Below are 7,306 nucleotides of genomic sequence, written 5' to 3'. Positions count from 1 at the left end.
AAGGCCCTCTTCTAGCAGCTGAGGTGTGAATGCCAAGGGAGAAGAAATTGCTTTTGTAGTTGGCTAGCCAGGCACAGAATTCCCACTACATTCATCTGATGAAGTGGGGATTCACTCCTCAAAGCTTATGCTCCTGTACATCTGTTAGTCTATAAGGTGCCACAGGATTCTTGCTTTTTACAAATCCTGGTTAACGCAGCTACCCCTGTGATACTCAAAAAGACAGTGTCCCCTGTCGGGTATACATCACTGACCTCTCTCCTTTCCGAGCACTGACTGCCCCTCTGTTTCCTTGCCTCTCAGTCTGAGCAGATGGGACCTTTCCCTCCAGTGCTGGAGGATTCGCCCTTCTCATCTACCCTTGTCCCAAGCAGCACAGTGAGAGGGAATCTTAAATGTACCAAGGTGACTTCGGAGCAGAACCCCCCCCCCCCCCCAAGACCTTCCATGCAATTGGCACTTGTCCCTCACTGAGCAGGACTGAAACTGGTGCAGGGATACTGGTGGGCCACATCCCCTCTGGGCATGAGCAAAGCAGCAAGGTGAAAAAATGAACCTGGAGATGCTGGGGATTGAACCCAGGGCCTCATACATGCAAAGCATGTGCTCTACCACTGAGCTACATCCCCAGATGGGTGGTGTTTGCTATGGGTTATACTCAGAGCCTTCCTGTTCTCACTGCATCCAGTGACCTATAAGCTTCACAAGAAGCCCATTCCCCTCTCTGAGGACCAGGCCTGCTCTCCTGGAGGTTACTTGTTCATAGGAGTCACTTTGCAGCAGGGCAAGATTCTATGTGTGGGGCAGAGAGAGTTTGTGCCCTGGACTCAGGGTACAGAGATACACTAACCCCTCTCCCCTGCATTGGGTGGTGGGGGTGCTGCAATCCCCTGCTGTAAGGTTATTGTGGGGTATGCTGTGAGCAGCTCAACACCTCACCCTGGTGGCAGAAGTGGGGTGGAGAGTTCTAGGTGTTTCCACCTGCCTGTGAAGTCCAACTTTCCCCAGCACATTCACTGCGGTGCAATTGGGTCATTGTTTCCATGGCTGAACAGGAAAGAATCACTCCCAGTTTCCCTTCTAGCTGCAGCAGGATTAGCCTGTGTCAGGGGTTAATGAGGTGGATCTGGTTGTAAATTGTTATTCATTCCCCACCTTGACAATTCACATAGTCCCTTTCCTAATCAAATCCCCAACACCTCAGTGATCCTGGTAGCAGGGGTTGGGTCCTGAGACTTTGAGGGTCCTTTTTACCCTTCACCTGGAGTGAACTCAGCTTTTCCCCCATCCCAGACAATCCATGAAATAACAACAGGAGCATAAAGAAAGAGGGGAGGGAACATCTCACTGCCAGGGCTGGATGTGCCCAGGGCCCCAACTCATCCATTGTTTCCATGGAATTTGGCCCCCTGCTTTGCACAAGGGACAGAGAAAGATCTTGCTGTTCCTGTGGCTATGCAAGGTAAATTGTGCTTCTGTATGAAAGAGAGGATGGAAATGGCCCCATGATGGGACAATATCTTCAGGATTAAGACCTAAGGACTCAGGCTGAGTCCTTTAACAAATTGTCTTCCATGGAACAGGGCCAGATTCAGCATTTTTGCCACCCCAAGCGGAAACAAAAAATAAAAAAGCTGCAATCAGCGGCAGCTCTACCTCTGCCACTTTTGGCAGTGAGTATTTCCCTCCAAGAGAGACTGAGAGGACCCAATAGCCACAGAAGCCTCCCCATTCCATTGGCCATCCCTAGTGCCTGGAGCCAGCCCTGCCATGGAGACACTGGGAAGATGGGGGAATCAGGAAACAGCCACAAATTTATTTACATTGCAAGTGAAGAATGACTGAAGCTTTTTTTAATGGAAGTCAGTTTTTCCCGACTGGGAATTGAAGCCAGGGCTTGGTAATGAAAGTGCCAAATCCTAACCACTAGACCACCAGGGAGCTGATAATGTTGTTTTTTTTCTCACTTATGCTACACTTTCTTAGGCTACTTTCTATCCACTTTCTGACAGTACTCCATTGTCCACTCCCTGAGGGGTTAAGAACAGAGAGTACAGGAACCCCTGTACTCAGGGTCACAACCTCAGCCCAACACAAGCCACTGAAATAAACTCTAAGGATGCTTCCTCCAGCAGGATCACAGAGCCACGCAAAAAAACATCAGGAGGAACAATCCTCCTCTGTCTTCATTTACCCCATTGCAACCCTCTCAGCAGCCGACTCTTGCAGGAAGGACACTCAGACGATAGGAGCTCTGGAATAGAGACCAAGGGAGGGGAGTTGCTTCCTCTCACTGTGAGCTGATCACAGTCTGACTCCGTGCAACAGGGCTCTGAACTTTGTCACCTTGTGTGTTCTGAGAGCAGAGCTCCCCGGACCCTTCTGCTGAGAGCATGGTGATTGCACAACAGCTGCAAGGCCTTTTTCCCTCTCCTTGGCTTCCCCAGACTTTCCCCACAAATGGTTCTATCAGGTGCTGGAGGGATCTAAGGACCTGCAGGTTTCCCTCACCCATCTCTTAAAGCAAACAGTGATTCCCTTCTCTGACACTCCTGGGTCTGGGCTTCTTTTGAGTTTTTCCCAAGGGGGGGCCTGATTCCCTGTGAAAATGTGTGTGGCACCACCTTGTCTGCCCCCTCTCCGGGAACCGAGAATCTTTTTCAGACTCTCCCTCACTAGATGAGTCCAACAGCACCTCCCCTTGGTGGGAGAATCCTAAATTCCGACCTCCCGCCCTGGTTGCTCTGACCAGCCGATGGCGGCAGCATGCTAAATCAACCCCAGCTCTCTGGTCTAGAAAGCAGCATCTAACCAGCCTTGTGACAGCTCTGGTTTGCTCGCTGGAGACATAACAAACCAGGAAAGAAGGCAAATGTAAGACAGGAAACCTCAGCTCACAAATAAAGACCTTCAGGGCACCTTCTACACTGCGTCTGGGCAGTTGACTGACTTTAAATCTAGCTAGCTCTGTTGGTAGGGCATGATGCTCTTAATCCCACCATCATAAATCCAAGCCCCATGGTGGGTGGTAGCGACAGCCCTTAGGTGTCACTCTTCTGCTACTAGTCACAGATCAAAATGAAACAAACTCTCTATGCTCTTTGGCAGGTCATGTTTCTTCTTCTCTCTGAGCTTCACTAAAACATGAAGAGAGAACAAACTGACATTTGCATCCTCTGTTAAGAGAGTATTTTCTCCTCTTCCATTGTACACCAGGCAAGAAGAGGGGATAATAACCAGTTAACGGATGATTGCAGAGGGAAAAGTTTGGTCTTTATAAATAGGACAATGATCATTTGGTCTCCATGTCCACTGATGGTAGGACAAGAAGTAATGGGCGTAATCTGCAGCCAGCGAGATTCACGTTAGATGTTTTGAACAGCTTTCTAACTCTGAGGGTAGTTAAGCTCTGGAATAGGCTCCCAAAGGTGTCTGTGGAGTCTCTGTCCTAGGAGGTTTTTAAGAACAGGTTGAACAAACCTCTGTCAAGGATACTCTGCATATACTTGGTCCCATAGACAACCTGCTCTGGCTCTGGTTCCCTCCTTCTGCTCCCTGCCTGGGCCGGCTGCTGGGGGCACTTGATCCAACATGCCCCCAATGCATCATCTCTGCTTGACCCTGCCTCAGCAGAGAGGGCTGGATTTCATGACCTCTCCAGGGCCCTTGCAGCCATACAGCTCTATAATTCGATGCCATCGCAATACAATATAAACAACAACAAAAGTGGAAACACCCCAATCTAACATCTAACAATTCAGCGTGAACTGACATTCCACAGCACAAAGTGACAACACGTAGGAGTGCAAAGCCCGACAGTTCAGCACCATGAAAATGAACGCCCCATGGGGCAGAATGACGCACTGCAAAAGAGCTCAGCTCAAACCAGTGCAACGCAATCCAGTTCAAAAACCATACAACACGAAACAATGTGTCAGAGTGCAAAGTGACACTGTGCAAAACAGCTCAGTGTGGGACAACGACACAGCACAAACCCACACAACAGAATCATATAGAAAGGTAGGGCAGGGAGGGACCCTGAGAGTCAGGGCCAAGTCTCCCTAGGCCACCCCGACAGGTGTTTGAAGAACAGGGAAACAAAGGGCACCACGAACTTCTGTTTTTTGGATGAGTCAAGAAAAGGGAGTAGCATTGTCCCCCTCAGGTAGCCCCTGTTCAATTCCAGGTCAGAAAACAAAACTCTTCTGCAAGAATATCCAAAAAATATTGTGTTTCAGTTCACTTCATAAGTACAGTTGTGTGGCAATTAAATGATGAGTCTAAAGTTTCATAAAAGTGTGGGAAATATGGATGTGTCTGAGGAAATGGCTTGGAATGAAGGAAGACAAAAAATTGATGGGTCGAGAGAACAGGCCCTGTTTCCCCCTGGTTTGGAACTTCTCTCACAGCTACTGGAATAGAAAAGCTAAGCAAATGGTGTTCTATTGTTGCAAAGGAGATTGAAGTGAGGCCATTTTCTCCAGATAGAATTAAATCGTAATGTCAGGAGTGGGATGTGAAACCACGTCTCCATGCAGAGACCAGAACACCCATGGGACTGGAAGAAAAAGAGTCTTATAACTAGCACTTTAGACCAGTCCACCATCCTGATACTACAAAGAATATGACTTATCAACCCTAGTTTTCATTAATAGTTGATGAACTCTTTAGGGAGGTCGAGATGGCACATCTCTTTCAACGCCTAGAGACCTTCTACAGCACAGTTGATTTTTAGACACACTCACCTGGACCTAAAGTTACATGTTTCCTGGAGAGCCATGAGTTCTGAGGTGTTGGAATCTCCCTGCTCACATTTTAAGTGAACAAAAGATGGGTGCTGGCATTCTGAGACAGTAATGGTGAACCTCAAAATCCTGCCCTGGGGGCCAGAGAGTTAAGCAACCAGCCTCTACCAGGATAGCATCCTATCTGGGAACAACTCACTGGTCAATAGCTGGGGTGTGAAATTCTCATTTCTTTGTTGTTCTATCACTGTAGTCCCCACTTTGCTATTGCTTGTCTGTATAATCTCTATCTGGTGCTGTGATTGTTTCATCCTGCTGTATAATTAATTTGTTGGGTGTAAACCAATTAAGGCAGTGGGGTATAATTGGTTAGATAATCATGTTACAATATGTTAGGATTGGTTAGTTACATTTCAGTAAAATGATTGGTTAAGGCACAGCTAAGCAGAACTCAAGTTTTACTATATAGTCTGCAGTCAATCAGGAAGTAAGGGGGGGAATGCGAATGGGAATTGGGGTAGGGGAATTGGAATTATGTTTTGCCAACGGGGGGAATAGGAACAGGGAAGGGGAACAGGGACACAGGCAAGCCTCTGTAGTGTCAGAGCTGGGAAGGGAGATGCTGAGGAAGGAAACTGGAATCATTGCTTGCTGGAAGTTTACCCCAATAAACATTGAATTGTTTGCACCTTTGAGCTTCGTGCATTGCTGCTCTCTGGTCACGTGAGAAGGACCAGGGAATGGGAGGTTGATAGGAAAAACCCTCTAACAAGTATGTCTTTCAGGGTGTGAAAAACCCCAGGACCAGTATAATTAAGCTGACCTAAGCCATGGTTAGATAGTGCTAAATGAAAGGAGAGATTGTTCTGTCAATGCAGCTACGACAGGGATGGAAAACCTCTCCCCTCACTGTAGCAACTGTCTACTCCATAGTGCTACAGCAGTATTTTAAGTGTAGACAGCCTCAGAGTGAGACCAGATTTGGCTCCATGGATGCTCAGGCACTAAGACAACAAAAATGACAACACACTAATGCTTTCGTAGTTGACAGGATTAAAACCTGCATGGGGAAACCCCCAATGGATTTCTAGTCCATCACCTTAACCACTCAGCCACAACTACTTGATGTACAGCTACTTCACTACACAATATTTCTGTTCTCACAGAATTGTCACTTCAAATTGCTCAGACCAGCTCTCCCAGCACACTCACGGCTGTGCATTAGTGTGTGTCCATGGTGAACAGCAAGAGTTCCTGCCCATTTCCTTTCCGGTTGGAGCACGATGAGAGTGTGTTTGTGGCTAATGACATTGCTATAGATTGCTGTTCATTCCCCACACTGACAATTCAGACAGTTCCTTTCCTATTTGAATCTCTACATATCATTCCAAGAGCCGGAGTCAGGATTTCTCTGGGGCACTAAAATTTTTCAGGGGGTTGATGCATGAATACAGCCTTGCATTCCATCCCTGATGTTTCCTGGACTAACAACAGCAGCAGAAAGAAAGAGCTGAGCCAATATCTCCCAGGCAAGGATGCAGATGACCATGTCCCCTCTGTCTGACCATTGCCATTGCAGGAGAGAAGGGTTCACTGGAATCGAATGCCCTGGCTCAGGGCTGGTCTACACTATGCATTTATATCAAATTTAGCAGCGTTAAACCGATTTAACCCTGCACTCGTCCACACAACGAAGCCCTTTATATCGATATAAAGGGCTGTTAAAATCGATTTCCGTACTCCTCCCCAACGAGGGGAGTAGCGCTGAAATCGGTATTGCCATGTCGCATTAGGGTTAGCGTCACTGCAATTCGATGGTATTGGCCTCCAGGCGGTATCCCACAGTGCACCATTGTGACCATTCTGGAAAGCAGTCTGAACTCGGATGCACTGGCCAGGTAGACAGGAAAAGCCCCGCGAACTTTTGAATTTCATTTCCTGTTTGCCCAGGGTGGAGCGCCGATCAGCATGGGTGGCCATGCAGTCCCAAAACCAAAAAGAGCTCCAGCATGGACTGTACAAGAGATACTGGATCTGATCGCAGTATGGGGAGACAAATCTGTTCTATCAGAGCTCCGTTCCAGAAGATGAAATGCTAAAGCATTTGAAAAAATCTCCAGGCTATGACAGACAGAGGCCACAACAGGGACTCAACACAGTGCGGTGTGAGAAGCATCACGGAAAGCCAAAGAATCAAATGGACTCTCATGGAGGGAGGGAGCGGGGACTGAGGACTCAAGCTATCCCACAGTTCCTGCAGTCTCCGAAAAGTATTTGCATTCTTGGCTGAGCTCCCAATGCCTGAAGGGTCAAAAACATTGTTGCCAGTGGTTCAGGGAATATGTCATCAATTTACCCCTCCTCCCCCCCCTCAAAGAAAAGGGAAAAAATTATTTCTCGCCTCTTTTCAATGTCACCGTATCTCTACTGGATGCTGCTGGTAGACGGGGTGCTGCAGCGCTAAACAGCAGCATCCTCTCCCCTCCCCTCCCCGGTGGCAAATGGTATGGTACATTATGACTGATAGCTGTCCTCATCATCATCCTGTGAGTGCTCCTGGC

The 7,306-nt window shown here is 47.8% G+C and overlaps 2 non-coding genes across 2 annotated transcripts; both read right to left on the bottom strand.

Moving 5' to 3' along the window:
* Positions 1-557: 557 nt before the first annotated feature.
* Positions 558-629, bottom strand: TRNAA-UGC (transfer RNA alanine (anticodon UGC)). Its single transcript has one exon. It is a non-coding gene; the product is annotated as a tRNA-Ala (tRNA).
* Positions 630-5,784: 5,155 nt separating this feature from the next.
* On the bottom strand, positions 5,785-5,867 carry TRNAS-AGA (transfer RNA serine (anticodon AGA)). The gene has a single exon. It is a non-coding gene; the product is annotated as a tRNA-Ser (tRNA).
* Between the last annotated feature and the right edge of the window lie 1,439 nt (positions 5,868-7,306).

This window comes from Gopherus flavomarginatus, assembly GCF_025201925.1.
Source record: "Gopherus flavomarginatus isolate rGopFla2 chromosome 13 unlocalized genomic scaffold, rGopFla2.mat.asm SUPER_13_unloc_3, whole genome shotgun sequence".
Lineage (NCBI taxonomy): Eukaryota > Metazoa > Chordata > Testudines > Testudinidae > Gopherus > Gopherus flavomarginatus.
The sequence above is the reverse complement of the archived record's forward strand: the minus strand, read 5'-3'. Positions and strand labels throughout refer to the sequence as shown.